General features: G+C 36.5%; 1 pseudogene across 1 annotated transcript in view; it reads right to left on the bottom strand.

Annotated features, from left to right (window-relative positions):
• The window catches only part of LOC308499279 (large ribosomal subunit protein uL16-like), a 177,363-nt pseudogene that overhangs the window by 144,138 nt on the left and 13,889 nt on the right, over nucleotides 1–19,336 (bottom strand). Inside the window, exon 2 of the transcript in view lies at nucleotides 16,542–16,700. The product of the transcript in view is annotated as a large ribosomal subunit protein uL16-like (transcript). The remainder of the gene's footprint in view (nucleotides 1–16,541; nucleotides 16,701–19,336) is intronic.

Raw genomic sequence — 19,336 nt, 5'->3', positions numbered from 1 at the left:
TTAAACTATATTTCACAATATGCCAATCCATTCTTCCAATGTATATGTATCAAGGCGTAACATGTATGACGCATGGTGAACCAAAATCGACATAGATTTGTGGAGCTCCAGGTCTTATGATGGAACCAGTACTTCAAATTTTTTGTTCAATTATAAGTCAATATTGGAAGTTTTTTGCTTTTTTGTTTTTTGCAGATGAAAGTGTCTTATTACCATGTTTTTACCATCGAAACTTATGATCTTGGTCTTTCCTTCTTGACTTTGTGTAAGAAAAAGAGAACCATTTGCTACTTTGACAGCCATAAAGCAGACTCCAGGATTGTCACCAACAGTGTGACCTTTGCTATCAAATCCAGCAACCAGAACTTCATAATTTGTCTTATTCAAGCAACCACCATTGGATACAAAGGCTATGACTTTTTTTTTTTTTTTTTTGGCTGTTCTTGATTAGCTGAACCCTGACACACTTTCCGAGGCACAATTTGGCAGTTTGCTCTCAACCTTACCTTTTCCCTTTGTGTAGAAAGCACATCCAAATGGGTTCGTCTTCAGGGCTGTGCCCTAGTGGGTTTTCTTGTATTTCTTGTACTCTTTATCATGCCAATCTGATCTTCGAGGTGGCCATGGAGCTTCCTGGCTGTAAGAAGACCATGACACTTGACCATCTTGCTGGCACCACGGGCCTGAGCAAAAAAACAGAAACTTTTTAATAAAATGTTTGTCTTATTTGATATAAACTAACTTTCTTGTCCCTACTTTCTACCCAGTCATCTTCAGCCACTCATATTCGTATTTGTTAAAGAAATTTTCATTTCTAAGAGCCTTATATGGAGGGCGCTGTTGTGTAGTGGGCTTTGGCATCAGATAAATCAGTACTCAAGGCTTATTCTGCCATTTACCAGCTTTGTGGTCTCAAAAAAATAAAATCCCTTAATCCTACTGAGTCTCAGTTTCTTTATCTGTAAAATAGAAATACTGATTCTTTCTTGGTGACATGCTTAGGACTAAATGAGACAATATGCACGAGTGTCTTTGCATATGCCTTCACATGTAGTGGGAGGTTGACAAAACGTGCTTCTTATTGTAAGGGAGAGTTCAGGTAAGATGAGTTTCTGTGAAGTGCTTGGTTACCAATAGGACTCAGTTTTTGTAGCAGGTGCAGTAACAGAACTCTCTTCTTCTGATAATAAGTAAACCTTGATAAAACCTCAGGAAGCAAAATATCTAGACCTAGGGCAAGGAGAGAACTGTGGTACTGGGAGGAAAGGAGCATCAGTAGTCCTTAGCTGGGGTTCTCCTGGAAGCAGAGCCTGAGACAAAGAATTGGATGCATGTTGGTTATCCCTAGAAATAAGTGTCAGGGAATAGAGCGAATGAGGCAAGATTGGAGGGAAAGCCAAATAATGTACTATAAGCATAAACAAGATCCCTGCTATTGAAGATAGGACCTCTGAGAAGCATGCAGAGTGCCTCTCAGAACTGCCTGTCTAAATGATAACGTGGCTGGAACATTTAGCCACAGGCCTCCCGTTGGTTGTGGGCTGCCCCTGAAGGTTTTAACTCTCCTCATATTTCACAATAGGCTTGAGAACGCACATTGAGCAGTCTTCTTCAGTTCTGGAGAAGGCTCTGAGGCAGAAATCAGGAAGACTCAAAAAATATTCAGGAGACTTAGGCTTTCAGGGAACTGTTCACTGAAACTATGTCTGAAATTAGAAGGAGGTTTAGAGGACAGGAAAAAGCGCTCCAAACTTTTGTGCTACAAATAGTCCTTCTGACAGACAGCATCTGACAGATGCTGATGAAAAGCAGCAAGACAGTGAGAAACTGTTAGGGACTGAATGTCTGTGACCCCCTAAAACTCATAGGTTGAAATCCTAACCCCCAATGTAACAGTGTTAGGAGGTGGGGCCTTGGGGAGGTGATGAGGTCATGAGGGTGGAGCCTTCATGAATGGGATTAGTGCCCTTATAAGGAACTGAAGGAACCAGAGCTCTCTGCTTTCTACCCTGTGATACACAGGAAGAAGACAGCCATCTGCAAACCTGGGAGGGGATCCTCACAAGAATCTGACTATGTGGACACTCTGATCTCAGACTTCCAGCCTCCAGAACTGTGAGAAATGTCTTTTGTTCATCAACCACACAGTCCCCAGTACTTTGTTATAGCGACCTGAACTGACTAAGATAGAAATGATACTAGCAAAAATGAATGCTGGCCCCAAAGATCAATCTGATTTTCTGTAAGTTTTAACTTAGCTTCTTTCACAGTAACTAGATTATTGTGAACAAAGTCAAATGAAATAAAAGTGCAAGGACATAAGACTCTTTCCCTTCCCAGGAGACTCTACCAGGATCAGAACTGCAAGGGTTTCAAATTTGGTTACGTATGTAAGTCACAATACTGCCACCAAAGGAAAGATGTGGCTTTATACATATAACATATTCTCATTGTATCATTCACTTCTCTATCTCTGTAACCACCAAACACTCCAGCCACAGCCTGATCAATATTGGTAAGCCAGACCCCTCAGCTATCTTCTCTGAAGTCTCCATTGCATCAGGCAGAAATTACGAACACGATTGAGGAAATCAAACTCAACATTAATGAGGTAAAAAGCCTTTTGGGTTTTATTTGAAGGCAGCAATTTAGCTGGCCTATTTAATCTGGCCGTGAAAGGTAAAAAGATTTATAAATGACAATTTATAATTTATAAATAACTAAATTGTCCATTCAATGCATGGTTGCAATATCTAGCCAATCAGAGTACCACCTAGGGTTACCAGATAAAATGCAAATGTTGCATGGGACCTATTTACATTAAAAAATTATTTACTATTTTTCAGAAATTCTAATGAGGAATTCTTCATTTTTATTTGCTAAATCTAGCAATTCTAGTGCCACCTCCAAACACATACAAAGCAAGAACATCTTATTAAAACAAGACAGTAAATGTTCTGGAATGTTGTGCTACAGATTCTACCCTGTTGCCCCAAAATAAGACCCAGACAGACAATCAGCTCTAATGCGTCCTTTGGAGCAAAAATTAATATATTATATTATATAAGACCAGGTCTATAATAAAATAAGACCGGGTCTTATATTAATTTTTGCTCCAAAAGACCCATTAGAGCTGATTGTCCGGCTAGGTCTTATTTTCAGGGAAGAACTTATTTTCAGGGAAGAATGGTAGAACTTTTCAGTAGCAGAAACATTTCAATAAACTAACATGAATTAACTCTAATAATTTACCTATTGTTTTCTTAAGCACATTTCTAAAAACTTTTCAAAACATTTCAATAATTTATTTTGTCATAACAAGGTAATTTGTATATTGAAAACACAGTGATGGTAATAGGAAAACTCATCTCAAATAATTCCAAATTAGCTTTCAAAAGACTCCCATGTACTTGTTAAGAGTCAAATATACATACTTTAAAATGTTTTTATGTGATTCACCTAAATAATCTCTCATAAATAAAATTTAAATCAACGTGTAAATCCCAGAACAGTTCTGAAGAATTCTTTGATGAAGAGAAACATCCAAAAACCACATGCAGAGTCACTTCATTTTAGTTGTAAGAGTCTTCTTCCAGCTCACCTTCCAAAACAATTTCAGTCAAGTAGAAATTTGAGGATTCCCGCTTAGAATGGCAAATAATCCCTGCCTTTTCATTCATTCACTCATTACTTATCTAAAATGAGAAAGTGCAGTTACCAGAATTTTATACCATCAGTGCTCCAAGAGTGTTTTAAACGCAAACCTATAAGAGGAAAGTAAAAACAAATCAAAGTTAATTGTGACTGGCTGGAACAAAATGCTTAAATCAATACGAGGATGGCTCATCTGCTCATCATTTACCCATTACCTGGGAGACCAATACGACCTCCTGCTGTGTCTGATTTTTGATACAGATTCCTTGTTGTCTGCATTCTCCAGACACATGGTAAGGAAGCCCAGACCTTCTCTGACTCCCTCTCTCATTATCCTCTTTGCACCTAGTAACCTATTCACTTCCTCTTTCTTATGTTTTTCTTTCTTATATTTTCTTCTTTGAAGGGAGAGGGGTCAGGGAGGGTGGGGCATGCACACAAGGAAAACTAGAGAGTTATAAATCTTTATTAAGATGGTCAGGGCCTTCCTGAAAAGCAATTAGAGGAAGCACCGATGTCTGTCTTTGAATTATTGTCTTCTCTCAACCAGGCTACCCATTGACTACTGTGATTTTCAGAACCCTCCAAAAGTAGAATACAATTCCTTTCACAAGACATCTTTTGAAGAAAAAGAAATAGTTTGTTGTTGTTAAGGTATTAGATGCAAATGAAAAGAAACAAAGCCCTCTAGTTTGGAAGTGGTGAACATCTCGGGACATATGCTGTCCCAGTGAAAGACACAGAGGAACAGCACTGGGTGGTTGAAAGCCATGCATGCTCTTAGCTCTCATGGATAAAGGCTGATGTTTCAGAATAAAGACAAACTCATTTCTAACTCTCTGCTGCCTCTAGGCAAATGTCCTTCCCCACACCCAAGTATCCAAACATGGATTGTAAAATGTGTCTGCCATTGAAAGTCCGTATGTATCTCTGCACCAAATTTAAGTATGTCTGAACAGGACTGTTGTGTCGATACATTACTTCTTGTTTTTGACAATTATACAAATGGAAATACTGCAACTATATGTTGTTGTTTTTGCTAATGATTTCTGTGGTGAGTGAGGGACTTAAAATTTTTTGAAATAACTAATTTTCTTATTCTATTTGACAATGAAATGGATGATGTGTAACTACTATCACTATGTGTTTACTGCCAATCATCCTCTTTTAGCTTTCTAGCTATTTTTTGACTTGTATACATAGATTACCTGGTAGAAAAGTATAGAGATGACCAACTCCATGTGTATAGCAAGTTATGGACTGAACCCACATTACTTTTTTCAGCCAAGTGCACTTAAATAGGCTAAATACATGAAGATTAGAAATATAGTTCCCACTTTAAAATTGGAGTATAAATAAAAATGGAAAAACCTAGCAGCATACTGATACAGTAGGGGTAAAATAGAATAGTGCACAGGATGACTAGAGAAAAATTCTGATGGTTTACAAAAGGGAAAAGCATAGGCTACATCTGATAGCCAGCTTTAGCCCTTTCAATTGACTATTGGCGTGTGTTCCACCTACCACCTCCTCAATGCAGCCTTTTATTATTTTTTTTTAGGAAAGGACATTCATGATCAATAACAATGTCATAATGATAGTAAGTGTAGGATTTAAGATCCATTTTTAAAGCACCTTTGACAAACACTGAAAACTGCAGGGGTGGGGGGGGCGGGGGCGGTTAGTTACCTAGCTCAAGGTTTTATTTAGTGATGGTTCCACTTTTTCACTCACTGCCTGCAAATCAGCATTTTTAGTGGACAAAGGGCTCAGCAGCGGCCTTATGATTGCTTCTTTTCAAATGGTAATGGCTATCCTAACTCCTCTGCCAGGTTTTTCTTACCAGAGCACAAATTGCAGTTTACAAGGCTCTGAGGGGGAAAAAAATCTTAGCTGAATATCTTTTTTTTATTCGACAAACTGACATGTAAATTACCCTTTAAGTGCTCCACTCTAGGGCTCTGATCATCTCCTAATTGTCACAGTCAATTGTAGCCAACAGTCTCTTCAATCCCAAGCGCTTTGACAACAAGCACAAGGATCAAAGCAGAATCAGCTCCCTTCAATATCCTTCTGTTTAGGATGCTACAAAATGCCTGAAAAAGAAAGGGTGTAAGGGCATTGCTGTAGAGGAAACTGAGAGTAGCAAGTATTACAATAGTCATTTTCTCCATCTCTAAAATTATGATGTATAAGCTGCCCTGATCTCTAATCTCATGCGCAGAACAAATATATAAACCTCCTGGGCAATTAATATGCTCTTAAGATTATACTAATACAGTTATGTGAGCTTTACAAACAACACGGTCTCCATGGCTTAGGAAAAACTATGACACAGTTATGGGACAGCAATCATTTCATAGCAGCTTGAGCATCTAAAACTATTATCAAGCATATTCTATATTTGAGCATAAATTCCAGAGCATAGTTTTGATTACTTAGTGTGGTGTCAGGATTCACTGCTCCCCAAACTAAATAGCCCATTGAAAATTCTAGAGTTTTTTTTTTAATTAACCTAGAAATATCCAACTGAAAATGTGCCCCCAAATAAATAAAAAATGTAACATGAAAACTAATTTCAGAAGAATGCTGTTTCCCTTACTAGAGGTAACTCTGTCTTATTGCTTTAGTGGGAACAAACTAATTAAGTCATTACATGATCTACAAACATAATTCCTAAATAAGATGTACTTACTAAGATCATTACTTAACAAAATATGACACATCTTTCAAACTAAAGTAGTTATCATACATCACTAACTTTTTCCAAAAGATTATTTATGCTTTTCTCAAAAGATAAAAAATTCATCCTATCAAACATAACAATATAAATAATTTAATTCGGTGGAAAGAGAAACTCTAATAATCAATCTGTATAAAATAGCCACTTTAAAAATAACCTGAAGCTTGTCAGAAAAAATGAAAAATGGGAAGAAATCAAAGGGGCATTGACACTCCCTCTACAGCTTGTCTCCTTGTACCCAGGTATTACACACATACAGCATGTAAGGTCATGCATTGATTGACAGCCTTCCTATGCTGAAGAAAAGAAATGAAAAAAAAAAAAAAAAAAGAGGCAGCAAATACCCCAGGTTCCTTTCTCAGCTAGTTCACTCAAATTCCCCTCTAGGGGTTTCCCATCCTCCCCTCAATTTCACCTTGAATTCTCAGGTTTGATTGAAGAGCTTCACAGAAGGGTCTATTACAGATTGAGGAATGATCCATTTCACATCTGAAGCTCCAAAGAGCTACTTGTGAGGAGTCTTTGAGTGCATTTATCTCACATGTGAAGCTTTCTGCAAAATCAATATGGGTATTTTTCAGTTTGACAAGTCAACATGAAATATCACATAATAATAGAAAAACAGAGTTGTACATTAAAACACACCCAATACAGTTATCTGTGACAAAGCTCATAGTTATTACTCATGGATATCCTTGAGTATGCCTAATCTAAATTCATCCTGATAGCTGGGCTGAAGTGCATAGAAAGAAAAACTGATTGGTCATCCTATTTCTGGCTCCTCTGTCCTAATTAATCCAGGTTTTGTGATTCAGGAAGAGAATGGGCAGGAATCACAAACTTTGTCTCCAACCTGAGAGTGATATGAGAAGTGGGAAGAAAATAACCAGAGGTGGAAAAGAGGAAGGAGGCAAAACGAAGGAGAACTATAAAGAACTTCAAATTTAACTAATTGGCAGAAACGGGACAAAAAGGCCACCCAAAGAAGAGCAACCATGTCTCAAATCCCCACAACTACTGTAGCAAGCACCAGCAGAACAATTGACATACTCACTTTGGTGTCTGACAACTTTTAAGTAAATGCCAGTTCCATTATACCATCTGCATAAACTTGAGGAACATGATTTAACTTCTCTAAACCTCTGGGTATTTTTTAGTCTCAAAATGGGATTAATCAGAATTACCTCATAAGGTTTTGTGACGATTAGGCAAGATGATGCATACAGTACCTGGCACATGAAAAACATTCAGTTATTGGTAAATATTAGTGAAATTATTATAGTTTTCTTAAACCTGACCACAAGGTCCCTAGGGTGCTAATCCAGTATCATCTCTAATGCTCCCTGGATCCTTTCCACATTGTTTTATGTCCCCAAGTTGTAGATGACAGCTCTGGTCAAAGAGTGTACTCAACATATTAACTATGGTGTAAGTGCTAGTAAAGGAGTGCAGTCACCCATATTCTCTTGCCTCCAATCAGGAAGGCCGTTCCCATGAACCAAGAGACAGAGAATCAGATGGGGTTTTGAGAAAGGAAAAGAACCCAGGCTTAGAGGCCAAATAAGCTGATCAATTTAAGCAATGAATGAGGTAAGAGATCTAGCATATGGTTTTCCTTCATATGTCAATATGTTATAATTAAAACTGGGGTCCTCGCTATGTACTCCACCATAGGCAGGACCTTTAAAAAAATAACTCCGAGGAGCATATTGGCAGCCAGATTTAGTTAAATAGCGCGCTATAACTGCTTATTCCTTCTGATCACATTTTCCTGTAGCCCATCACTAACTAATAGTATTAACACCATCTGTACTTGATTATTTGTGCTTGGATCAACTAAATTGTAGATTGCTTAAACCATATTTTTAATTTTAGGTTAATTCTCCCCATCACTCAGAATAAGCCCAGAGTAGACAAAACATGTGAGTTCACAGACATGAGAATTCATGTTAATATCAAAACAAGCAAAGCATCATTATAAAATGCAATGGAAGTTTAAAAATTCTTACCCTATATTTCAAAGTCAAATACTAAATATAAATGACTTTGCAGTTAATGAATTCAACCAATATGTATCAATAACTTACATGCAATATTGCTTATTTTTTAGCTACTCTACTGTTCTCCATTATTAAAATTAAGCTATAGCTTTCATTCCAAAACCAAATTAAAATATTAAATGCCGGTATAGAATTACAAGAACAAATTTCTACTTTAAAGGAGACTTTCTTTAAACATTTTAATTTATTTGTTTTGGACTCAATCAATTACATTTTTTAGCAAGTAAACAAGTTTATAAATGATAATTAAATTCCCAGATTGATACATGAAAACCTGTTTAATGTAAAATATACCTGAAACACTACTAGAACCAAGCCTTAAGGGACTTTAGGTCATGAAGTCTATAAACCTAACCCTGTAGAAGTTTACAGAGTATCATCGAACCTTGAGTTTCCAAACATTGAGACATCAGACAAGAGATCTGATAGAAGAATGGAATATCCATGAGTTCAGGTGATCACTATTCTGATCATCACCATCACATGACAGTATCATCATTATCATCATGCCATGTTTCACCCACCGTATTAATGCCTGGTGGTTATGAAGATGATGGTGGTAGCCAATAAGATGACAGCTCATTGTCTTGACTTGTGAAATAAGCGGTGGAGAACTGCACCAGGATGTCAGGACTTCACTCTCTCTGGCACTTAAACCTCTGCCCTGATGTTCATTTCCCAACCAGGACCCTGAGCATGTTTAAAATGCTTTCAGTAAAGCACATCTCACCATCCCCTCCTTCTGGATTTTGCCTTGTACTGTGGCCACACCAGACTCCTTAGCACAGCTTTGAAAAGTCTAGGAAAGGGGCTAGTGAAGGACCTGTTAACATATCCTTTGGCATGATGGCAGCACCTTGACTAAATCACAATACTGAGGTGAAATATTTCTTTCTAAAGATCTCAAAGGAAAATCATTTCACAACTCTCAATTATTTGTATATTTCAAAAGTTATCCTCCTTCATTATCAGGGTTTTCTGACTTATTCCATTTCTGGTTTTAATTTTGATTATAAACTTTACTACTCAAAACTAAGAGTGATATCTGCCTTTCAGGTATTTCAGGTGTGCCATTAAGCAGTACCCTATATTTCAACTAGTAAAAACGCTATGGACACTCATTCCTGCCACTTGTCCATACACAGAACCTTATAGTTTGCAATTCACCTAAACGGCCTCTGGCCTCAAATTGTAATAACAAAACATATACATACCCCATTTAAAAACTGGATTGATGATTAGTGATGTTGAGCATTTTTTCATATGTCTTATTGGCCTTCTGTATGTCCTCTTTGGAGAAATGTCTCTTTAGTTCCTCTGCCCATTTTTTAATTGGATTGTTTGTTTTTTTGTTGTTGAGTTGTATGAGTTCTTTATATATTTTGGATATTAGCCCCTTATCAGAAGCATTGTTTGCGTATCATGAGATTATAATAATGCTAAGAGAAATAAGTCAGACAGTAAGTTGAGAACCATATGATTTCACTGATACGTGGTATATAAAACTGAAAACAAGCAAACAAACAAAAAAACAAGACAAACAGATGAAAAAACAAAAACTCATAGACACAGACAATAGTTTAGTGGTTACCAGAAGGTAAGGAGGGAGAGGATGGCAGATGAGGGTAAAGGGGATCAAATATATGGTGATAGAAAGAGAACTGACTCTGGGTGGTGAACACACAATGTGATATATAGATGATGTAATACAGAATTGTACACCTGAAATCTACGTAACTTTACTAACAATTGTCACCCCAATAAACTTTAATTAAAAAAAAACTGGATTGAGCAGGGACTAGGGTGGGAAGGAGGAAATGTAAAGTTATTGTTAAATCGGTATAGAGTTTTGTTTTTACAAGATGAAAAGGTAATGGAGATCATTGTACAACAGTGTGAATATATTTAACACTACAGAACTGTGTACTGAAATGGTTAAGATGGCAAATTTTATGGGTTTTTTTTTACCACAATTAAAAATATTTTAAATACAAAAATAGTGCAGTGAAACTGCTTTAAAAAACTAGTACATTAATTCAATAATAAATGAATAATTACAAAGCATTTTTTAAAAACTGAATTAAGGATATCCTGATTTTAAGTGTTAGGCAACCAGAATGTTAGATTTCAGTCCTAATTTCTTTTCTATGAAAATACTGCCTGCAAAATTATCTATAAAATTTTTAAATACATGCATGTATGACTTAATATGGGAGAAATTGCACCTGAAAATGCAGGTCTAAACTAAACAAATCAATGAAACTCAGATTATAGAATTTCACTTCTCTTTGAAAGAGTCAAACAGTGAAATACAAGAAAACCACCACTCCCAGGTGCTCTGTTCTGAAGTTGTAACTATCACATATTGGCAACAATTAGAATGTCAAAATTTCACTGAATTTTCAGTGGACCAAACAAAAGTTGAAGCTCATTGAGACAAAAATACTTGAACCCAAACCAGACTAGTTTTCAGTGGTTTCTCTGTTTTTGTAACAGAGTAGTTCCACAATATCTTAACATTTAGTTTCTTCAGGGTTGATTTTTTTAAAACATTTTACTCTAGCTAAATTTTTTACCGTTTTAAAAAAAAGATTTTTCAGGATCATAATGCTCTCTTTGAACAAGTTGAGTAAATTTACATTTTTCTCACACCAAAGTTAGGAGACAGAGGTAGACAAAATGAGATTATGAAATAATTAGAGAAGTTTTTGAAAACTAGTGTCTCTATTAATATCACCTCATATCCACAAAATTAAATCAATCAAAAGCAAAAGTAGATGGCTACCTTGTTACAGTAAGATCCCAGGAATAAAATGATAGGATAAAAACGAATAAACATTGTTCATTGATTCAAAAATTTATTAGAATTTTTTTCTTTGCATATGCACTCTACTCCAATCCTTAGGTCATCTAATAATTTATTTTATTCTTACATTCTGCATAGTTTATTAGATTTGGGGTAGCAAATCTTTGAGGTCTAGTGTGAATTTGAGGTTTATAATAATATGAATAGTTTAATAATAATAGTTACCTACAATTAACACAGTTCGAAATTTATATTATCTCCTTAGAACAACCATATGAGTATTAACATCCCTCTGAGATATAAGGAAACTGAGGCTTTGAGAGATTAAATAACTTGGCCAAAACCACACACTGAAAAATGCTATGCTCTTAACCACAAAGCTCCCCTGCATCTTGATGAATTGCTGTGAGTGTAGCTTCATTTCAGTGTAGCTTATTCTTCTACATCATCTATTACAAACTGTTCTTTTATTTATCTTCTTGATAAATGAGTTCCCTCTTGCTTTTGGGGTCTCTTATTGCCCAATAGTTCCGGAATAAAAACCATATCTTGCACACAGATATTTGTTTTGATTGACTCCATGATTGAACCAAATGTGGTCACTGGCCAACACAATCATTGACCAGCAGCAGGTCTCTTTGTTCCATTGCTACCGTGTTTCCCCGAAAGAAAGACCTAACTGGAAAATAAGCCCTTGCATGATTTTTCAGGATGACATCCCCTGAACATAAGCCCTGATGAATCTTTTGGAGCAAAAATTAATATTAAAAACTGGTCTTATTTCCGGGGAAACACAGTACCTCTCCATATATTCACCAAGCAACCAGCTTACAGGCCACTCGTTTCAAAGAACACCATCCATGATGGCATGTATTTTGAAATCCACTTGAATGCAGGACTATAACCACTAGCAATTCTGGGTATTCCAGAAGACACTACTCCCCTTGAAAATACCATAATCAACACCCGTGAAGAACATAAAGACCAGCACAATGGAACTTTTCATTTCCTTGCTTCGGATCTGGATGTCTTTCCCCCAGACCTCTCCATGCCCAGGTGAATATATCCATGCCATTCCTACTGAGAACAGAGTGAGGGCACACTCTCACATGTTACTCAGGGCTAGCCTTAGAATCCAAGAATAATAAAGCTAGAATCCTAAGGACTTTCTAGGCCATGCTATAAAATTACAAATGAAAAAATAAAAAGTGGTCCAAAGAAGTAAAATGATTTGTCCAAGGTTATAAGCTAACAAGTGAAAAAGTAGAGACTTTGTATTCCAACTCCAGTACATTTTCCACTTAAGAGACTGTTTTCAAACAAAAGGCCTACTATGTGTCAAAGAAGTTACTAGATACTTTACACAGTATTTCATATAATACAACCTTCACAAAAAGTAAATATTGTTACTCTTTTTATAAATGAAAAAGATTAAGTAATTTAGCTAAATTCACATGCCTAGAAAGCAGCTGCAGGGATCAGCTATTAACACCTTCCTTTTAATATAATGGTCAAATTTCTACAAAAAATAAATGAATTCATAAAGGATTATGACAGTAGATAGTGGTGGATTGATGTTGAGATTAGAGGAGGAAAAGGTGTGAAATTAAGGCCTGGGAAACAAAAAAAGGAAAAGAAAAAGAAACTAAATGAAGATGTTCCATGAACACACTGGTTTTTATTTTTATTTTTTTATGTCCTGCTTTTTTCCCAAAAGGATTTAAGTTGGTTTATAAAAAAAAAAAAAAAAAAAAAAAAAAAAAAAAATTTAAAAAAACCCACAGGGGGGAATAAAACATCTGATCTAATAAGATCATCTCAATTTAAAATCGGTGAATAAAATGAGTCTAAAAGAAACTACACTGAAATTAGGAGAAGCAAAATTCTTGCACGGAAGTTTTACATGCTTGCCAGAGGTCAGCTATAAATTTGAATCTGAGTTTTCAGACAGGCTACATGAAGAAGGAAACATGATCCATTACATGAATTGCAGCGTCCCTAAAACAAAGAATAATCCATTTGCTCAGGAGAGATACGATTATTCCCAGTCATGAGAGCATAGAGAAATGTGGCCCTGTGACCTCCTCGAGAAGGTACAGTATGGAACAGGGAAGGGTGACCTCAACAACGTGTTCCCAGCACACAGACTGATGCATTGCCTAGCACTGATTATAGCGGCCCCGTTGTTAGTGCAAGGCAGCAGCATTGCCTGGCAGGAGTCAGTCATGGCAGTTCTTTAAGGACAACAAGCTAGCTGTCTCAGAAAAAGGGCAGAAGAAAGAGAGGATCGTGCTGAATGAAAGGGATGCTGAACCAGTGTGCAAGTCCTACAGAAACACAACACTAATGCTAATTCCTTTATCACCATCGCTAAAACACCCAACCATCTCCACCTGGGAGGCCCTTAGGCCCCTTCCACTTCCTTCCTTCAGAACAGGATTGTCACGCTTCCTAACCCCTTCTGGTGCAGAGGAATGGACTCAAATTTGTGGCCCCTGCACCAGACCCACGTCTCAAGTGGGCCCCAGAAGAATGAGTAAAGTGGGCAGAGCAGGGAAAGGCAGGCCAAGAGAGCCCATTTGACAGTGTGTGTTCATTGGTTGTGTCAGTTCATTGGTCAGATAGAGGCCCACCGTTCCGGAGCTATGCAGAGATCCCCAGTTGCCATTGGCAAACCTCTGTATGGAGTCATTATTCCCATTGATTTATTCACTCATTCACTGAGTCAACAACAAAAAATACTAGTAATTATTATGGTTACGTTCCAGGGAAACATAGGTGGACAAGACACACCGGACCCCTTCCTAATGAAGCTTGTGTGTTAGCCTCAAACTGAAGATGCTTTTAATTTGGACAGCTCAAGGAAAAAGCACGGAACTGGAGAATTAATGACAAAAACTCTGTATCCTGCCTTTTTTCATAACAGGTTGTGGGAGAGTTCATCCAGATATCTGTAGAGTAGCTCTTCTTGGGGGTACTTGCAAAAACTGTGGCCTTGCAACTGATGTCAATAGTCATGTCTTCAGTCGTCCCAGTTATCAAGAATGAAACTAATAATGCATGCTTCATAATGTGTGTGAAAGGAAAAAAAAAGAGTAACGTGTGAAAACTAAAAATACTGTAGAAATATTAACCTCCAAAACATGTGGACATTGATGGAATGGACCGATTATAACATTGTTGCATAAGCTATTGTTACATAAGTACACTTGAGTGTCATAGTGAGAAACATGGTTAGAAATACAAGATAATAAAATGAAAAATTAGCAATTCATTCTATCTAAATACTAGACAACTATATGAATGAATAACATTTAATTATGTGTGCACTGAAGGACTCACCAAATTACAAATATAGCCCTTCTAGAATGTTAAAAATATAATTAGGAGTAGCCTGAAATGGAAGTACCCATGCACTCTTATCTGTTGATGTGCAAACTGTGTGGTTATGTAAGGAATAAAACATACTTTGAAATCATTTCACATTATCAAGCAAAGTTCAGAGCTTGCTAAGAAATAACTCTATTCCAGAGAGAGTTGTACATTCACTTATAACTCCTCTAACTGAAACTGGAGTAGCCATCTCCCTTCCTAACTCACGAGTTATACCAAAGGAATGTAGTCAACTGGAAAACAATGAGCACTTGTCCTGACTATACAGATTAAACCAATTTTAAGCATTTTAACATAAAAGCATGCATCACAAGATGCACTGCATAGCATTATTTACACGAGGTCAAGTTCCCACCTTTTCCTCATTCAGCTTGGCTAACAAGTACTACAGACGGTACCTAAGGATTGGATCTGTCACTTTCAAAGCTATCTGTCTGCATGCCACAAACGATTTCATTGAAAGTAAAGGGCTCGTTGGATACTTCACTTTATAAGGAAATATTGCTAGGCATATCTATGTAATGTTCTCTTAACACCATTTAAAATATTCCTAACCTCTTATTTTTTCCCACTCAAATTGGAGGCCATTTAAAAGCTCTGCAGATCCCATGCACCATTATTTCTGGAGAAGAATTATATCCAACAGATTAACATGTACCCATATCCCACATTAAATACAATCTTTTTGGTATATAAAAAATTGAAAGGATTTTTATAATTTTGTTTCTGAAATATTAGGCCTCAAGTGATATATCAAATGTATAATCAACTATGATTTCCAAGTGATCATCAAGCACGTAGAGGAATGCTTACAGAGTAAAAACGTTTAACCTAAAAATTGTTTTCAGGGCAGCCGGATGGCTCAGTTGGTTGGAGCGCAAGCTCTGAACAACACGGTTGCAGGTTCGATTCCCACATGGGCATTCGAACTGTGCCTTCCACAACTAGATTGAAGATAACAAGCTGCCGCTGAGCTACCAGAGGGGTAGCCAGATGAATCAGTTGGTTAGAACACGAACTCTCAACAACAAGGTTGCCAGTTCAATTCCCGCATAGGATGGTGGGCTGTGCCTCTTGCAACTAAAGATTGAAAATGGCGACTGGACTTGGAGATGAGCTGCGCCCTCCACAACTATATTGAAGGACAACGACTTGGGGCTGATGAGTCCTGGAGAAACACACTGTTCCCCAACATTCCCTAATAAAATATTGAAAAAAATGAAAACTGTTTTCAAATGCAATAGCATTGTTATGATACTCTTTTTGACAATGAGTAAAGCTGACATAAAGCATTTTGTTTATATTTACTCACCTGGATTTTGTACTACTTGTAATTCACAACCAATATACTTGTGATTGGGCCTTAAATATTTTTCTAGGGCCGTTAAACTTGTAAACTCTGGAGTGTCTTCGGTTCCTAATAAATGAGATGTCCCTGCCCACATCAGCCCCAGATATCAACATGACCAGAAACCTGGCACAGAAATCTCTGGAAACTGAGTCACCAAAAAGCTAACCCAAGGGTTGGGCACTGTGCAATACTTCCTGCTCGTCTCTGGTTGGAATCTGGCACTGGCTGGTCTGCAGGAGGCAGTCCACATGAGGATTTCCTCCAGAAGTGACATCTTCTCTGGGTACTCAGAACCTCACAATATCTGCTGGCTACACTTGGGGCCCTGTTTGAAGCCTTTCTTTTTCTTTTCTTTTCTTTTTTTTTCCTTTTTACATCTTTCAAATAAAAAATTTTTTTGAGGTCTGGCTGGATGTTAAAAGAAATAATATATAACTGACCAGGTTCTCTCTCACACACATAAAAAAAAGAGAAAATAAAACATTCCATGGAAAAACCCTTCAGAAATCAATGGACACAACGCAAACCTCTTACTGTTTCATCTTCAGTTTTCAGAGGCTTCATGAAGGCAACCATCGCAGCTAATCTCCCAGGCTCCTTCCCCGTCAAACCCAGTGGTAACTGGTGCTGGGGCCAAAAGTCTCCCAGCCTACCACTCCCAATGCAATAGCCCATGTTCCTCACGCTGTATGACTTAAAAAAAAAAAAAAAAAAAAAAAGTCTGAGGAAAACTTGGAAGTTGTATAGGTAAATATGGCATATTTTTATAATTTAAAATTCCAGGGAGATTTTTCAATATTTTCAATTCTGATTTTCATGTAGATGTCCCGAAAACAATGGCACTGTTAAACCTTAAAATGAATACCTTACATTAGGACCAAATGTAATAATTATCAAATTAATGAATGATCATTAACAAACCTTGTTCGCCCATGGAATAGGAAAACAGCCAATCGCTGTCCTTTCCAATATAGCCTTCCTGCTACTTGAAATGCTTAAATTTCTGTTTTATTGTTCAAAATAAACATATTCTCCTCAAGTAAAGGATTACATTTTATGTCGCAACAGCCAATATTACTCCTTTGCTGTGTCATCACATTGTCATTCTTACAAAAATATAGAATATGACTTTTCCGTCACATTGACGGGATAAAGGAAAAGATAGTCCCACGTGATCGACCAGTTTCTCAGGCATTAATTAATACAGTAATCCTGATAATGCCATTCTAAGAAAATGCACTATAATGGAACAGAAATTTTGCATCATTGCACTAGATGAGAAAAAAATAACTAATAAGTCTCTATCGTTTATGACTCTTATCAGAGTACATAGTAGTCCCCCCAAAAAATCCAGACACGCTGTCACTGAACCACATTATTATCCTTTAAGAAGACTATAAAATGTGTACGTCATTCATTCATTGACATTGAACTTTTGCCAAAACTATTAAGAGCACATATTAATAGACATCCCAAATGTATAGGAATGACTACGTACTAAAACACAAAATAAAATTGGTATTCATTATTAATTTTGTCTTTTATAAATGATTAAGTAAAGCATATGAAGGAAATAAAAGAGCAATAAATACCCTTTTATCACAAACGGGGGGATTTCTCTTACTCTGGGCTTGCACACAACCAGTTTAGAAATATGCATAATTGCCTATGGTCAACATCATATCACTGCCAGATCACACATTAAACAGATAACCACTATTATTATAAAAGCGACTTCCTTGACCTCATATTTTGGTCTGGCTAGGAATTCCTGTATTTTCCCAGATCGGCTGTTACACAGTGCCAATCTTGTGCTGTGCATGTCAATTTGTACGAGTATAAGTGACTGGTGCTTTACAGAGCTCACTCTAAAACACACTTATATGCATATGAATAGCATAAGTTCAAGAAATATGATCATAGTTGTTCTTGCAGAGCTTTTTAAAATCTGAAGTCTATGTGTGTTTTTCTATTATAGCTAAGGTACAGTGTGTGTTATTTGGCAGCTGAATTTGACATGAAAATATAAAAGGTTTGGGCAACCACATATTTGGAAATAGAAATCTTTCCTGAAAACATGGCTTTGGTTTTTAAACACAGCTAAATTTCTGGAAACTTCAATTTGTTAAAGACAGCCAAGACTTCAATCATATTTAACATATTCCTGGGGTTTACATATAGTGTTTCAAAGTAATAAACAACATCTTGTTTGGAGTAGCACGAAGAAAATGAGGCAAGCACTTCTTTAGAGTAAAAGCTCCACTTTTAAAAATAGTTTGGAGACTCATTCTTATGTTGGTAAAATCACAAAACACTATTCAGCAAACAAAACATGATGAGCTCAATTCAAGTTGGTAAACATTTTTAGCTGGCTTCATTTGTAGTAAGAATTTTAATGTAACCATAACTTCAAGAATGCATCCCTTATAATGGAAACTTGAGGGGCAAAACTCTTTTTTTTAATTGTTAATCAGAACAATGGTGTCAAATTTGCACTTGAAAATCAGAAGAGATGTGATGACAACAGTAAATTGACTGTTTGAACAATTTTAAAAATCACATTACAGTGCACTAAAATGCATCTGCATTTACTCACTAGAACTCTCATTGCAGTGACCAAAAAGCCCCCAGGCCTGATTCAGTAGCAGAAAATAGACTCCTTCCATAAGTTAGGGTCTATATATACCTTACCTCCAGCATATAAAACTTGCAATAAAGCTGTAAATCCTTCACATGCTTTAGCCCCGTTGATCTAAACATAATGGTGTTGTCTAAAACCCTTAGGTAACATCGTAAGAATAGCAAGCACTTTTCAACAAGCAAAACATGATGAATCGAAATAATACTATCCAAGAAAAGGAAGGCATGGGGAGTTTTCTCTATACTCTTTATTAAGAAATCAGGTCAAATCCCATTTAACCACTTTTTTTTTTTTTTAAGTATGCTTAGTTAACAGGAACTCAGTGAACAGAAAACATTTGTTATAAGAACAATTACGGTTTTACAGCCAGATAATTTATGGCAAACCAACTAATAAACATAAAAACACCTTGCTCTATGGTCAATATTCCTTTACTTTACTGGCTTATTATTCCTAATTGTTTTTTTTGTTTGTTTGTTTGTTTGTTTTTTGTTTTTTTTTAGATAATAAATATGTTATTTCTAGTGGTTGATAGTAAAAAATTCATCTAAAAGTTGGAAATTCATATAAAAGTTTAATAGTAGGTGCCATGTTATGCTCCATTCCTACCACCTGTATTCAAAACCACAGTTGGACTAGACCTCAAAAATACAAAGATTTTAGATCTGAGTTTGCCTGGGACATTGTT

The sequence above is a fragment of the Rhinolophus hipposideros genome (genome assembly GCF_964194185.1).
Source record: "Rhinolophus hipposideros genome assembly, chromosome: 6".
NCBI classification, from domain to species: domain Eukaryota; kingdom Metazoa; phylum Chordata; class Mammalia; order Chiroptera; family Rhinolophidae; genus Rhinolophus; species Rhinolophus hipposideros.
Note: the sequence above shows the minus strand (reverse complement) of the source record. Positions and strands in the feature narration are given on the sequence as shown.